The sequence below is a fragment of the Aulostomus chinensis genome, chromosome 6 (genome assembly GCF_037954235.1).
Source record: "Aulostomus chinensis isolate RoL2024-O1b breed Wild chromosome 6, RoL_Achi_v1.0, whole genome shotgun sequence".
Taxonomy (NCBI): domain Eukaryota; kingdom Metazoa; phylum Chordata; class Actinopteri; order Syngnathiformes; family Aulostomidae; genus Aulostomus; species Aulostomus chinensis.
Window position 1 is genome coordinate 10,978,408 of NC_141325.1, and position 17,298 is coordinate 10,995,705.

Here is a 17,298-nt window from a genome sequence, read left to right on the forward strand (position 1 = left end):
ATGATTGAACCAATGATGTCAGTTTTTTTCCTTGAGTCTCTATTTCTGTTTCCCCAATTTTCTCCTGTTCTCTCTCTCTCTCTCTCTCTCTCTCTCTCTCTCTCTCTGGCAGAGCTCATCCACATAAACAGACCCTCCTCTCTCTTTCTGCAGTATCCATTTTCAACTCACAATGCTTTTGTCCAAAACAACTGTTCAGGAAAAAGTCTGGAACAATCAAAAGAGTGTGAGAAGGCCCTTAGTTTTCATAAAAGCAAGGCCAGCTAAGGTTTTATGCCCTTGAGACAAAGTTTGCAGTCTTCTGTCTGACAGTGAAGTAAATTTGAGTGTCATCTGCATAACAATCGAATGAGATATCATACTTTCTAACACTAAAACTTAATTGGAAAATAAAATGGTCCCAACCCAGAGGGATTCCACAAAATAGATGCGCTGAGGAGGATGCAGGGTTAACCAAGCTGAATGAAACCTCTGTTAAGAAAAAAAGTAAAAGGAAATCTACTCCTTTAGCGCCGACACAATTCTCCACGTGAGACATGCCATCTACTGTGTGGAATGCTGCTGTGAGATCTAAAAGCATTACAGAGTAATCCCTCAAGTCAGAAGCTAATAGAAGATAGTAGATCCAGTGCTATAAAAGACTTTAAAAACCAAGAAACAATTGCATAAGTAGAACTTGGTACTTGGTGGGATGGTCCTGTCGAGTGCTGTGTGAGGTCTGCCACTCTGAGGCACTAGTTAGAAGGTTCACACCAGGTTAACAGTGTCTCTGAGGAAACTTATTTGAAACAGTCCTGTGTTTATTCTCCATCTGGACTAATTGCCCTACTTGGCCCAATCATACAAACATTAATGAATACATTAGACCCCTCCTTTTCTCTATACCCTCTTCTTGCTCTCTTTCTATCTTGCTTTTAAACATTCAGACCACCTTTTATCATCTGACCCACTCAACACTCTGCTATTCCTCTCTTTCGAATGCTTTCCCCTTTTCTTTCCTTCCTTACTTACTCCCAATTCCTTGCTTACTTTTAAGAGGGAGGAGAAAGAGACTAACTGGCCACTTCAGAAACGAAAAGCATGAGGTAATCCATCCAGGATTGTGGGCCTCCTTTGTCCCACATCTCAAGACTTCCCACAGTTTCATGTGGGAAAAGTACGACCACCGGTCTGCATTCAACAGGAAAGATTGGACTGAATAATCGTGCTGACAGGTGAAGAGGAGCTTCTTTGTGTTTGCAGAGGAAAACATGGAATAAAAATATGTTGTTGTTAGGGTTAGTAGTACCCTTGAAGGAGCTGCTGCTTGCCCTTCCTGCCACTGTGAATATGTGAGTGATGAGAACTCCAGCAGGCATGGTTTCAGCTTGACTGTGCCAATAAAAGACAAATGTAACACGAAAAGCAACAATCTTTAATGAGAAGCAGGAAATGGTGGCCAGTAGCCTTGCTCCAGACTAGTGACAAAATCACATTAAATAAGCTCACCGAGCGGAGATGCACCTTCCTTTGAATATAGTATTGTCTTTCTTTTTTATTTCTTTTGAATGCATGATTTTATCTTTGTATTTAAACCTGCCTTAGGACAAGTTTTGTTCCTATTTACTGCACCAGATGATTGAATAAGCGGCACAAAATATTGTACTTGGGTTTTGTTTGTTTGTTTGTTCTTTTTTTGTTTCATTCTTATCTTCATTCTTGTTGTTACATAAAGAAAAATATAATTGACTCTATGATAAGTAAATAACATGCTGTTGCACAAACTGTGCTTGCTCGCTAATCAGGGTTTTTGTCTACGAAAAAAGAAAAGTTCTTTTATGCAGAAGTGCCGCTGACAGCTCTCAGCTGTGTCTCATATCTATTACATCACTTATATGAAGAGCTAATTTCACCTTAATCAAAAGTAAATAAAAACAGCAAGCATCTGGTCAGCAGGTTCATGTTGAGACAATGAATTCAGACAAAAGCTACATCAGAGAACAAGAGATGTGAATCGATTTGGGAAAACCAGAGCCTGAGATTTGAATGAATGGAGAAAGAGGGATAATTTGATATCATTGGATTCTTAAAATAATTGCAGAAGTCATTTTTTTGACAGAATTTTTTTTTTTTTTTGCTTAAATCAACTCCTTATGATGTTTTGTCTCCAGTTTTTTGCGTTTTATGAAAAACTTGAAAAAAATGACTTGGGCCATTATTTTAAGAAGGCGACGATATGCTGAATAATATGTGATAAAAGAAAAATGTGAGTGGAAATAGGAACATTTGATATAGGATTGGCCTGTGTTCACGTAATCCATACCTTGTTGCCATATGAGGTCACCTATCCCTCTCTTTATTCCCCCTGTTCTCTGAGAATAGTCACTGAGCTCTCTTTCCACTGATTACAGTTCACCAGAGTCCAATCATTGCCATGCATGACATAATATTTTCCATAATTATGCTATTGATTAAGCCGCAGCGCTTCCTTTATCAGTCTGCTGTTATTATTCTCAGGCAGGACATGAAGCATCTATGTTATTTTTTTCCTTCCTTTTGTTGACAGAACACAACTCCTGGTCCATCTCCATCACAGCTGAGGTACTGATAGCGGGCTGGTTCACAGCCACTGAGCCAAGACAGACAGAGTAAATGAAGGAAACAAAGCAATGGGGTCAATTCAGCATGGATAAAAAAGAGCACAGGGCAGAAGATTTGCCACAGCATTCTTTGGCTTTCCTGTGTGTTGTTGCAGTGTCTGGCATCCCTCTGCATCCTGATCATAACGTTTGTCGTATTAAGCCATCATGTCTAGTAGACAAGATCATATATTTGAGCATCACTGAAGAGTAGAAACTTCTTAGGATTCATAAGAAGATGAGTGAATTTAGAGTTGATATTTTCTCTATTGATCTGCTCAATAATACTGTAAAGCTCTGAGACAGAGAGGGTTGCATGTAAGTTTTCTTCATGTCGTGAGCTGCATAAGTCTGGATTTTGAAAAATATCTTGGCAAAGGATTGTTAAAAAAAAAGGATAATTAGCTTACCTTTTCTACAGTAGAGCTATTTTTGATGATCTTCTGTGTATTTTTAATGAGAGAAATATAAATTGAGGCAAGGTCTTAATGGTATATTTTGCATTAGTTATATGAAATCATTTTTCTTTAAAGTCTATGTACATCCTTCACCAAGCCTGAATGTCTTCTCAATGCTAAATAGAATAAACTATAACCCTGACTTAATCACATGAAAAAAGAAGCCGTTGCTAGCTAAACACTGAATGCGAGCATACTCACGTGTATCTTGCACCTCTTCGTTTATCTCCTGAGTCACAGAAATATGATGTAATCCCCTCCAGTCTCAATGGTTAATCTAGAACCTTATCATCATGTTCCAGCAAGAGCGCTGACACACTAAGTCCCTCTCAAGGTTGCTTTAATGTCAGTTTGAGGTCATTTTGCTTGGTATGGTGCCGTGGAACTCCTGCTTACCCAGTAGGGGCCTGGCGTTTCTCCCCTCAATCATGGGCGAATTTACGATCCGAGGAGGAACCGTCTCTCATATGCTACTGAGCCTCTCCCTGTGTTTAGACTGCTAATCCCCACAGGAGATGGGGAGCAGCAGACCATGGTAATATGGATGGAGGGAAACTGTGGAAGGAGAGAGAATAAGATAGGAGGAGAGGAGAGGGGAGGAGAGGAGAGGAGAGAGGAGAGGAGAGGAGAGGAGAGGAGAGGAGAAATGAGTGTCAGCAGACCAGTGAAGGTGGCCCTAACAAATCAGTAACTGTGGGGATGAAAACTCATAGTCACAGCACTTTCCCTGAAGTGTCTGCTATCAGATAAGCTGAGAGATTTAGTTAAGACTTCATATTTAGAGCATGGCTTAAGCTGTGAGACGATGTCTTAACAGTGGTGATGCCAATGTCACATTGTGCCTACTATGCTCCATTTGTCAAATAGGATATTAGATATTATCGGTGTTTTAAACCTGTAATACTGCCTGCACCAAAATATCCCAAACCACACACATCACAACACTTTGACCCTTCATGTATATGGAGTTGATGCATTTCATATCATATACTGCAGATAATGAAGCCCTAATTGCTCCTGGTGAGTAGGTTGGTATAGCCTCCACAGTCATTGTGTGAATAAGTGTGTGTAAGCACTTTGAGCACTGCTAAGAAAGAAAAAGTGCTATATAAATCAAAATTAATGACCAAAGTCTATATAAATAATTTAAAAAAAGCTGCTTTAAAATCTCTATAGTTATCACAGATTTTTGACTGCAACAGTGGATAATATACAGGAAATGACTCTTTGCATCCCAGCAGTGGTAACTGAACCTATTCACATAAAGTCACAGTTTAAATGCAATTTTCTACCATCACACTTCTCATCATCATTAACAACAATAGTTGCAGAAAGTCATAAAGAGGTTTCAGAGACACAACAAGCAAAGCTTCTCCACATGTCACTTTCTAATGATGCTGTCTATAAACAGTCGTATTATAATCATCATCCAGCCTGTAAATCCCGCTTTTGTGGCTTGATACGATTACGTTATTTCGACTTCTATTTAATAAAGGTAGGACTGGGATCTGCTGTAATACACCACCATTATGTGATGCCATTTGCAGTATTGAGGTAGAAGCGTGCAAGAAGCGGGAAGAGATGGTGGTACGGTGCTGAGAAGATAACTGGAGAAACCACACAGTTCAACACGAGACGCAGTTGCTATATCATCTCATCATGACTGGGGTCATGCAACAAGCTGGAAATACCACATTGAGACAGTATTCCTTTGTGTCATATTTACATGGTAGGGGGTCAGAAGAATGTATCTTCCATTGGAGACCATGTCAATGTGTCCTTAAGCGAGATGCTGAACCTCCTAAATTGAGTCGGTTGGCATCTTTTGCATTGTAGCCTGCATCATTAGTTTGTGTGTGTGTGTGTGTGTGTGTGTGTGTGTGTGTGTGTGTGTGTGTGTGTGTGTGTGTGTGTGTTAAACACCAGACATGTGGGTCTTGAATTTACAAACTCCAATATGAATTGACGAATGTACACCAGTCCAATATTAACATTATTTTTCTATCAATTTTGGTCACCGCAAACTCCTGGGAGTAAATACTTCTCACCAGAAAAGTTGAGACACTGAGTTTATCACTTAAGTGCTTTTTTTCTTTCTTTCTTAATGAAAACAGCTTTGTGCTGCCACTTGAAATAAGCTTGATCAGAATGGAGACGGTGAACCGTGCAGAAGAACCAAAACAATTAACTGAAGGATGCTAAAACACTCTTAGCTGAGGGAAATTGCAGGGTCCGGTGATAATTCTCTGTCGGTCTTTCACATCACACTTTGTCATAATAAAAGTACTGATTAGTGCACTTTAAAGAGTAAGAACTAATAGAGAATATAGCACCTATAGGGAGTGCCAGAGTCAAACGACTGGGGTGTGCTTTAGTCCATAAGGTTTGATTAGATGGTTTGTGCACTATTGAAAAGTAATCGTATCGCCCACTTTCAGCCAATTCCACTATGTCCTCCTCCCAACAAGATTTCAAGTGGCTGGCAAGTTTAAAGGTGCAGAAATTGGAGAGCTCTAAAACTGTCACTCCAGTGGCGACGCTTGGGTAATTAAAGCTAGCAATTAAAGCTTTTATAATCAGCACTGTCAGTGAACTGGTGCACCAGGATTAATGTTCAGAGTTGCACTTTAATTGCTGGATACATGCTCTGCCAAGGAATGTTTTTTAACTTTAACTTGAACAGAAATGGAGTGACTTACCGCATGGCACAGGAGAAGGTGATGAAGGGTGATTGAGAGGGTGAAAGCTGGGGGTTTGCCTAGAGGCATCTGAGTAGAACCATATAGGAGGGTTTTTTTGCAGGTGTCCTTTTGCTAGTGTTTCTGTGCCTGTGAGATGACATGTAATTCATCATCGCAAACAAAAGAGAGAAAGGAATGTGAACAAATCTGGCTTCTAAAAACATAACTAATGCATCATATCACCAGGCTTTCACCATATGGCTTTGAGGAGTTGTGATGCATCACCTCATCAAACTAACAGCACCAGTGTGTGGCCAGGCCATGAAAGAGTCCTCCTTAATAGTTAGGGTGGTAATGTATAAGAACGCATAAAAATGAGATTAACTTCTTCTGTATGGAGCATCCTGGATGAATGTGTCTGCAGACCTTGGCCAAGGGGAATCCGAGCAGAAAATAATGTTGTGTCTCTGTTTCCAATAAAACAAAACAGTAAATAATTTACAACGGGCCACTGAGTGCGCATCCACCTAATTTGCATTCCCGTCGCCACGGTGATAGATGTGACATCGTGGTGATGAATGAAAGTGTAGGGATTTTAAAAAGCGCTTCCTCTGAAAATGAAGGACAGATGGTTATGTTTTATGGGAGCTGCAGAATAATCAAACCAGATGAACAAGACTATTTGGGTTGATATGAAGGAGGTTGTTTAAATGTTAAAATGAGAATGTGAGTTTCCAGGGGAAAAAAAAAAAAGACAAAAATGATCATTTCTTCACAGGGTTTGAAATTGAAGTTGTAAACTGTAATTACATTGTCATGGGATGTGAGTTATGAAAAAACACAAAAACAATGCAGAATTCTTCTGAACGCAATAAAACAGTTACGATAAAAAGGTAAGCGCCAGTTATGTAAACGTCCAGGGCCAAAAATATATGCCATTTGAGACGATAATTGAATCCCTAAATAAGTTCATGAGAACCATTGTCCCCAGTGACCCAAAAACAAGTTCTTGAAGTGTTTCTTGTTGCCACCAGGTAGAACTTTGACTAATCTACCCCACATCTAATGGATTCCTTCCTGTCACAGACAGCACCCCTCAAGTCAGCTTTATTATTTTTGAAAATTTCACCTTAAAAGAGGAGAAAATGGAAGTTATTCTATTTAGGCTGCATACCAACTAGCAGGACAATAAACAAAGTTTGGAAGGAAACTTACACGAGTGCAAAACTATTAAAGCAGAACAAAACATAAAAATAGAGGCAGGAGATTATATTGTTGTGGCAAGGTTGATTATACATTTGGATTATGTTTTTCACAAATAGTCACAAATCCCGGTCGAACGTATCTTTCAATACCCGTCATGTTTAACACAATTTGTATCTGTGACCTTTTTCGTTTTTTTTTTTCCCCCAATTATATTCCTAGACTTCAGAAGCTGAATTCAGCAACAGGTAAACAACTCACACCCCCAGACATTCGCATACAGGAGATAAATATAAAGCCTGCGATATGATTTCATACATATTTGTTTCACAACCAAGGTCAACATCTGGGTCTTAAAAAATAAATTGCCTCTGAAAGCATTCCCAGCAGATGGCGGCCAACTTGGCTTATCTGTGCATGGGTGCCATTTTGGAGCCAGGTTGCGCTCCATACAGCCTCAATGACCAGCTGATTGAACACAGGTGTAACGGCTGAATTACAGTCTCAGTGTTGGACATTAACCCCCTATATCTGGACTGAAATAGTCATTACAGATGACACCCAAAGTAATTGCTAATTTTACGCTTCAGCAGACACATTTTCCACTGGTCTTCTCCTCATTCTGCTCTTCTTTTCTTTATATACCAGCCCGGGCTTAAGTTATTCAACCTTCTTTTCTATCTTTCGCTACGTCCCAGTCGTTGGAGTAATTCATACCTTTCTCTTTTACCGTGCCAGTCAACAACCTCATGGGTAGCAAAAACATGCTCCCCCCCTTCACGTGGGTAGTTGTATCATCAGCATGCATTGCAGGGAAACACCCGGGAGACCACCCTAATGCTTGGCTCACACAAAAACAAATACACTTAAAGGATCAATTTAGAGTGTACATTCACCTGTTTGCAACTCCAAAGACGTGCAGCACTTCATCCACAGCAACCAGAGAAACCCCCACATGGGTAAAGAAAAATGTAAATAGCATACAAGAAGAACAAATGTCAAGATTTGAACTGCTGAACCATGCATGTGACCTTTTTCTTCTCCATTTTCAAACAAATCTTTACATTTATGTGTTGACTGCTGGAAGCACAGACTGGTAAAAACTTGGAAATACATCTGATCTGAAGTCCCTCTATTCCAATAAAAAGAACAATTAATTTGTGTTTCTCTGTTAAATTTAAACTGATCAGTTCCTGTGACACGTCAAATGATGTTACACTCTTACATGCAGGCTTAGATATTAAAATTAAATCTTCAAAAACTAGCAATGACATTTGAAGAAATGAATGACTTTAAACTGCTATGCCAACATGTTCACCTCTGAAGCCTCAGTTAAAAGAAGCCCCCACCCCCCCACCCTTCCAGGTACTTTGACCTAAAGTAGACTGTGGAAGTGGGAGGTAGGCAGTTGTTACAGTGAACGTCTTGCGGCACATTCATATGACATGAAGTATGCAAAAGACCTCACACCTAGGATTTACTAAAATTAATGTGAGTGTTTACTCTGCTGCGATAAGGTGCTAAGGGGCAGAGAAAACACAATCATTTTCTGAATTTGAAAGGTCTGCCAGGCAAAAGTTACATAACAGAATATGTTGTGTTACATTCTCACACATTTATTACGACATGTCTACATGGAAATGTAGCTTTATTTGCAGCAGCTCAGAAGCAATGTGAGGTAAAGACGACATAAAATAATGCTTTTCCTGCCATTTTGTCTAACCGACTCTCTTAAAGGACGTGTACATTGTCATTTCTTCCATCTACCTTTCCAATCAGCTTCATGTCACTCATAATTGTACATGGGGATAATTATTCTACCTCATCTTTAGTCTAATTCCCAGCAGAGTCCCCTATCTGCCCTCAGTGAATGACATGGTGACATTAAACCCATCATTATCACATTGTGCTGTGAAGGTTTTGTGTGCTTTGCAAAATTACAGGAGAGCATGCATAGTACCGAGTACAGAGAAGTCACTCTTGTGATTTTCATAAGGCTAAATACTGCAGCACATCTGATACTGCTGTGAATAGAGGAACTTTGTTGAACTGACAATGTAGCAACGCCAGTGCGAAAGCAGTGAGTTCTTTTTTTTTTTTAGGAGTCTTTGTGGTTAAAGATTGCAAAAATCATATCAGCCTCCAGGATCAACAGTTTGGTCCAGATGGCCTCCAAAAAGTGAATCACTCGTTCCTTGTAAGATGACCTAAATTTCCACCAATTTAATCGCTACTATTGTTTGGGACATTTCCTGCAAATGAGCAAACCAACAAAATAAGACACACACCAGTGATCATACTACTTCCTTGTCTGAGGTAATAAATATGACCACAGTCAAAATGGAAACATGCTGCTAAATTCTGATTCAGGAAAACTCCTTTGCTCTGTCAGCCTTCATAAATTCTATTAAAAGCAATACAAACAACACACATCCTAATTAGAGAACAATCCAGAGAGGCAGCAAGGTTACAGAACATGAAAATCTCTTTGAAATTTTCCCCCCCGACTGCCAAATATAGTCCTTTGAGATTCAAGATGTCTGATCCAAAATGATCTATATGCCAAGAAATATTGTAAATATATCCTGCCAATGACCTAGAACAGTCTTCAGTGTTTCGGTCCTACAGTGGAATTCTGATCACTGTCAAAAGTCCTCGTAACAAAAAAAAAAAACAACAACAACTAAAAACCCACACACCAATGATTTTTTAAATATTTAAATCTTGCACTCATTTATAATTCAAGCCCTTTGTAGTACTGGAGAGCAGTTTAAGTGTCCAGGACATTAAACACAAAGTTATTTTAAATTTAGGGTTTTTTTTTTAATTATCATGTGTTTTCCCCTTGATTTTCCATGCTGATGACACACCCTGAATACTTGAATTCATTCTGGGTGCAGCAACATGTAAATATTGGTATGCAAGAGTGCTGGTAGAGGATGGCTCTTTGTGCCAAGGTCAGTGTGACTTCTGAACCGCCGCATCCATTTGGTGACTGACGGAGTGCTGATAGAAGACAGATGAGAGGCAGGAAACTTTATAAACATATTTTCATCCTGGAAAAAAAAAAAATCCCCGACAACTGTAGATTCATGTTTGAACCAAAGGGAGCAAAGGTCTTGATCTTGAATTGGCATCATCCGCTTGCTCATCTGCATTTGCACTGAGGTCAGCTCCACCTCACCAGGGGGAATCTACGATCAAGGGTAAAGCGTCGGTGCCTGCCCTTGAACGAGGCGGCACATGGCCATACATAAGAGATAACTGTTGAGGATAAAAAGTACTACAAACAGAGATGTTTACTCAACCAGATAAGAGCGTACATTTTTGAGTAGGTTTGATAAAGAGAACAAATTCAATTTAGATATGGAGAAAATTGAGAAAATCCATTAGCTTAGAAAAACTCTTGAATGGAAGACAAGATTAGAAAAGGGCTGGAGACTGTATTAGTACTTTATACTACTACAACAGTTGAAATTTTTGTCCCTCTTAGACAGTCTGTTCAGTTCTGGGAAGCAATGCATCATCTCAGGTCTGCTGGTGCTTCTTATGTTTCCATAATGTGAATTCAGCCGTTTCTTTCCTGCTTCACATCTGGGCTTTTGTAAGAGAAATATCCCAGGATAACTTCACCTCCTGCCTCAAACAGTCCTTTAAAATCAGTACTATCACTTCACTTAAGTTAATTAACACAAATCAGTTTTTAACTATGGAACTCATCTGGTAAAGATGAGTTATTTTTTGAAGCCATAAACCTCACATCTCTTGAAGAAGTTGTTTTCCATCTCAAGCCTTCCACCTGCTGCTTTCGGAATTTTTTAAGACAGTTTTTATTTGCCTGGAAACAGATTTATTGCAGATAGTTAACAGTCTCTCCCAAAACCCTGAAAACTACAGCCAGATAGACAATTAAACATCTTAAACATACTGGTGGATATAATTGAGAGAGCTGATTTAAAGCAAGTCAGCAACATCCTTGCAGGAAATAATTACTCACATTTTCCAATTTCACTACTGCGACTGTTCTGGTAAAGTTATTGGAGCTTGAAGTGCATCGCAATATAGATGAGCATGAAAAGCATGTTGGTACATCCGACGTGGAGCTCAGTTATACACCAGAGAGTACCTCCAACAACATGCGCAGTCCCCTAAGAATCCTGACCTCTGTGACTGAAATCTTCACCTCCTTTCAAATAGTTGATTGCTGGATGCTTGTTGAATGAGAGCGTGTCCAGGATGAAAACAAAACAAAAAAAAAGGAGAAAAAGAAAAACACTCAGGGTTTGTGCTCCAGCTGAGCCTGTCACAGAAAAGTAAAAAACAAGCCAAAAACAAGCATGACAATAATTACATCAAGTCAATCATGAAAACTGCCTTGTTTACAGGTCAGCTGTGAGACATTTTCAGTTGATGCACGACGCTGCTGTCAGGGTGAGTAAAATAAATGAAGAAAAAAACTGAAATCTCAAATACTTGTATCTTGGAATCCTGAATTTTTTTTTTTGCAAACCTTTCAGACCACTCACAGCAGCTGTTCGGGAATAGCGACTCGTGTGAAATATGGTGACGCTGGCTTCAGCCGCTAAGCTCCCCAAGTAGCTGTTTTCGTTGTTTCTTCTCAATTGTACTTTGATCATTTCATTGCATTCTGTGCTTATTCCATTGCTTTTGCTTCATTTATTCTATTTAGTTCATTTTTGCGATCACATTGTGTTACCTTACACAGGAATGTATACTTTATTTTTGTTGCTTTTCTTCTCTCCATATAGAATTTTCCCCATTCCCTGTATCCACATGTTAATTTGACTGCCTTACAGCCACCTGTCTCTCTTTCTGCACCTAATATACAGGGCCTGCCCGTCTTAGTACACGAGTGACAATGTGAAAGTTGACAGAATAAATTTAGATTTGTGAAATTACTGTGTTCACCTTTAGCCAAGTGTCAGTAATGCTTACTACGTCTACATGAATGATTAGATGTCACGCTGAAATGACAGATAATGCTAGTGAGGGCGCTAAACAAAGCAAATGAACATAAACACACGGCTAATCACGAAAAAAAGTGGTGATAGATGAGTGACAAACATTTAAATGGCTTTGGAACAATTGTTTTCACTCCTGTTTGAGTTTTCCTTCATCATTAAGCCTCAGTGGCATACTTACTGAAAATATCATTTGCATTCATATTTGTTAGACCGGGGTGTTTTTTTATTGAATAATATTGCTACTTCTTATCAGAAAAAGAAGAACAATAAGGTCAAATTAGATTGAAGCTGAATGATGCTCATTAAGGCCACTATCTGTAAACCTGTCTCCTGACACACACACACACACACACACACACACACACACACACACACACACGCACGTACACGCACATCAAGTGAACATCATTACTGAGAGACAATACTCACATCATCAAGTGGCAGGTGGACGTCCTTCAGAGATAATTCGATGTCTGCAAGGAGCTATTTATTTCAGGCTGTAACCTCCTGCTGTTAGGAAACAGTGATAAGCACTGTGCCACCATGATGCCAATATTTTTGTTACTTTTAATCATAAAAAATGATGCTTTGTGTTTGTCCTGTCAAGAACTAAAGTACTGTTAGGGCTGTGATCAAATCTAAGATTGAAATGTGTCTTGCCATTCAATACCAACAGTACATCTCCAAGTTGTGATTCATTTTTCATCACTAAAACTACTTTAAGTGGAAAAATTTCAACAGGATGAAATATCAAACTGAAGAATTGGAACAGACAAATTATGTTAAACCACATTTTGGTAAAGTGGTTAATAATTTTTGTGTTTTGAGTGTGTGAAAATGCCAAGGAGCTGAAAACTAAAACCGCAGATTTGTGTCAGAATGTGTAATGTCATTTTTGTTTAGTCAGATGGAATTTAATTGTTTTTTTGAAAAAAATCATTTTGGAACTGGTATGTAAGTCAAGATACTGGCTGGTAATGACTGATTAGTTCTGCCCTAAAATGGTGGGACTAACAGGTAGCCTTTCAGTGCTTCACTGGTTGTGTTTTAGTGTCTTCTCAATACTGTCCGACATCGTGGTTTGGATTTATTTTGCTCCATTCCATTGTTAAACAAACGTGTCCACTTTTGAGCGGTGTTAGATTCAGCTGGATGGTAACTGATTGGCGAAAAACTTTAATCTCCCCTCCCCTCTCTCTGACAGATCCAGGACTGAATTTTTGGAGATTTTGACATTTCCTTGAACTATCCACTTAAAACACTGGGAGCTCACATTTTGAGTGAAATACATATTAGATGGGCTGCTTTGAAAACACAGTCATGTCCACCCTTTAGAGTAAAGTGTAATCTCTTCAGTTGCTCTGTACCTCAGGCTTGTCATCCATACCACTGGTCTGGCTGTCTCCATTTTAATCCACTGGTAAAAGGAGATTGTGTTTAAATGTGTTAAATGTGTTTATGAGCATTTGAACATATTGTCTGTAGCTTTGCGGAGCATCGGCGCGGCTTTACAGTGAACTGTTGACACTTCAAATCCACTTTTTTTTACCAGGGTCAGACATGAGTCAGTGACCTGGTGTTGCCAGCAGTAATAGAAATAAATGGCATTTAAATGTTGCTCAAATTAGAATGAATGGACTCACATTTGGGAAGGACAAAACATGGGTACTAAAGTGAAAGGGAGTATGCGGACTGGCGGGTTAAACTGTAATTAGCCGGTGTAAAGTGTAATTCTCAGTTTTAGCGAAAGTTGACTGTAATCTCTGCAAACAGTGACTAGCAGGGTGACAGCTGCCTCATAAACAGGTTGAACTCTCTTAATACAGGCATCTGCTGTTTAAAAGTCACTTCAGTCTCACTATATTCACTGAGACCAACACGTTACTGTGAAGAAATCTGCTTCTCTTCCTCTAGGAAGTTTAATGCCCAGGGTCAGCTGGGGGGGGGGACTTGACAAAAGACAATTAGTGGAGCTTGATTGCAACCAGGGCTGGAACATAACTCCATTACAAGCTGTCATCACTGTTGTTAAGTGGGTTCTTCATGCTCTTACACTTTTTGCTGGTGCAAGTGCTTTTTAAAATCAATGGTTCTATTTTCACTGAGTGTTTTATGTTTTTGACGACACATTCTTCTCGTTCGGAAGAATAAGTTAGAAGCATCTCAGCGTAGCTCCGCAGATGTGAGCAGGAGCTACTGGAAACACTTCCATGCAGCACTATGAGATATTTGATGCATTTTTAATCCTCTAATGACTGTAATTACTCATTAATTTAGAGATTCAGATTTTACGACAAAGATAAGGGCAGTTTGTTGAATATGATTCATCTAAGAAGATTGTTGATGGTTCTGATTACTATATTTATACTGAAATACCAACCGTCAGGGTGCCACTTTGGCTCTCTGTAGAGATGCATGACAGAAATTATCATCATAATTCATTATTAATGGTCATTACTCACATTCAAGTTTCCCAATGGAAGCAAAATGATATTATTGATCACAACTGGTGAATTGTGGTTCAGCATATTCTTTCAAGCAACAAAACTTGGGAAGGGCTCCGACACGCTTCCATCCACGCGGTTTGGCGGCACACGTGCACGCCTCCGTCTCAATCCACTGAGCTGCATCTTTCTGCCTTCTCCACTCAATCACTAAATTTAAGTGATTGCAGAGGGGTGATCGACTAAGGTGATTAACATGGGAACAAGAGCTGAAATGGCAGCGGCTAATGAGGCACAGTGGGACTCAGGGCTCTTTTGTTGCTCCAACAACAACTTCAGTAAACAAAATGCTGACTCATCCGATGACACGGAGACATGGAGACGGCGAGAGAGTTCTTGCCTCTCCTTTACTTCCACGAACTGTAAACACAAATGAACGGTATGGAAACATTTATAATCAGACCTGCAAACAGCTGTAAGAAGCCAAGAAACATAAAGCTGACAAAGCTAAACATCATATTTGAAAAATGTACATTTCCTTCTCAAACGTTCATATTTCCCCTTCTCATCCTTTTCTTTCAGCACTGGACAGGAGAGAACTGGTGGAACGGTGCTGACAGACATCTGTAAAGCCTAAGGGAAGGAGAGGCGCTGAACGGGTCTGGCAGATGTGTATGTCTCAGGAGTATTCACCTCTGATGAGCCCTGACTGGTCCTGCTGTTAACCGTTTGTGCTCCCGTGCAAAGAGACAAAAAATAAACAAAGAGCAGTGCAAAAATATATATAAAGATGATTATTTGGAATTTCTGATCATCTTTTCTGAGTCACTTCCAGAGGTCTATCTCAGAAAGGTCTCATGCTTGATTTCTGTTCCGTTTATGCGCTAGTTGATTGACATCTGAAGCTATCTGCAGGCTATTTATCTGCACATGGGATAGGAAAAAGATATACACCTTGATTTCCTAGAGTGTTTTGATATGGATGTAAACCAAAACCCAGTCTGTTGACTTCATTTGTCATATATATTCTCTGCTCGATAACTCAATAAAGTGTTTGAGACAGCAGCTGCTGAGGGAGGAACTTCAAGGCAAGCGTGTCTCAGTTATTGTATTTCTGTCAGCAGGACGGAGGACAGTGGAGGAGGAGAGGGATGGGTGGATGGAGGTATGAGGTGAGTGCTCTCTCCATTTCTCAATTTATATCCATTTGTATCTTCTCTTTTCCTCCATTTTTCTACCTGATTATTTTTTTCTCAACATCCAGCTATGGCTATTTCTTCTACCTAATGAAGACGTCTGCTTATTTGACTTACTGTGTATGGGCCCATCCCACAGGATGGCAGGATATGACTGGAGTTAAGGCCGTGAGTTGTAGCCATGAAAGTGCCATTTCCCAATGACGCTCTGTTTCTTCCTCATAACTGCACGTCTCATTGATTTACAGGAAATTATCAGAGTTCTTGTTGACAAACGTATCCATCAAACTAATTTTCCAAACGGGATTTGTCTGAGTATCATTTCTCCTATTTGTAAGTTTCAAGGTGGGAACTGTCAGGGTTTGGACTTCAAACATGAATGTTGAGCAGTTCCAGACTTTCCTTTGAGACCTGATAGACATTTTCTTCTTGATTATGTATTTTTAAAAAGGTTGTCCTAAAAAAAATGGAAATACTACTTATTGCGATTTCTGCTTCGCATAATTAATATGTAAATGTATATTTAGTTTTTAGTTATTAATATTTATTATATATAACTTATATGTCCCCTTGTTGGATACCAACACTTTCAGCCAATCTTGGAGGTTGTTCTTCTTCAAGTACGTCTTTATCAGGTCCATCAGTTATGGTTTTGTTAACCACTTCTCTCCGCCTGATGTTGATCGTCTTCATGCATCTTGACATTGCCCCCGGTCTTCCCTTTATTCTCTCTTACGTTAACAGAGTTGAGGATGTCGTCCTCCACAGGATAGTTCAGGTTGAAAGTGAACTTCCATCCAGCTCCCTTTTTAGCCCTCTTGCTGGTAATTGGCCTCTTTTCTTTTCGATCGGTGCCAAATTTTGAGCAACAGGAAGGGAAAAAACCACTTCAAGGCATTCCTGAGATATCACTATCATGTGAGGTGACAATGATTTTGACCTTTGAACTCCTACATTTTTCACTTCATCTTTAAAGCCTAAATGGACAATTGTACCAAATTTGAACACAACATGAAAACTTACAGGCCACTTGCTGCGTTTTATTTAGGAATTAGACTGAAAGCGCTCGTCATTTTTGTTGCCTGCACGTCAAACAAAGTCTCGTCCGGTGGCAGAGAAACGACAGCGGATCAGAGATGTGTATTACACAGCCTCATACGTGATCACTCCAATCTCTCACAGGAGGGAGACAGAGAGGAGGAGAGAAAGAGAATGAGAGAGCTATCTGATTTTAATGTACTGACAACCAAGCAATTCAGCCTCTCTCATCCTTATGAATATGAATGAACAAACCCGCCAGGAGAGTATACACCGCTAGCTTTAATGCTTTAATGCGCATTACAGCAATAATGAGAGAGAAGCTACTTAGATCTCATAATTCTCCGTAGTCTCATCATAAATAACAGCTTACATGTAGCTTACTTACAGTAGATAAATAGGTGGATGGATGTGAGTACTGGAGCGCTTGCATTCACTCAAGCTTAAAAGATTTCACATCCAAAATTCTCCAAAAAAAAATCTCTGCTGCGTATGTGCCTTGCATATTTTTGTCCAGGAAAAATAAAAAAAAGCTTGGGCAATCACATCTCCTGAAAATGTCTTTGACTCCCATTACACTGCCAGCGCCCTCGGTGCCATTATACCACAGGACAAATTATTCGCTATGAAGATGAATGAGAGCACAAAAACACAATAACTTACCAATCGGCATGT

At 39.5% G+C, this 17,298-nt stretch overlaps 1 long non-coding RNA gene across 1 annotated transcript in view; it reads left to right on the forward strand.

Annotated features, from left to right (window-relative positions):
• LOC147260052 (uncharacterized) overlaps positions 1–15,732 on the forward strand; it is a 63,056-nt gene extending 47,324 nt beyond the window's left edge. Inside the window, exons 3-5 of the long non-coding RNA XR_015116269.1 lie at positions 14,972–15,061; positions 15,514–15,561; positions 15,654–15,732. This is a non-coding gene — a long non-coding RNA (uncharacterized LOC147260052). The remainder of the gene's footprint in view (positions 1–14,971; positions 15,062–15,513; positions 15,562–15,653) is intronic.
• The last annotated feature ends 1,566 nt before the right edge of the window (positions 15,733–17,298 follow it).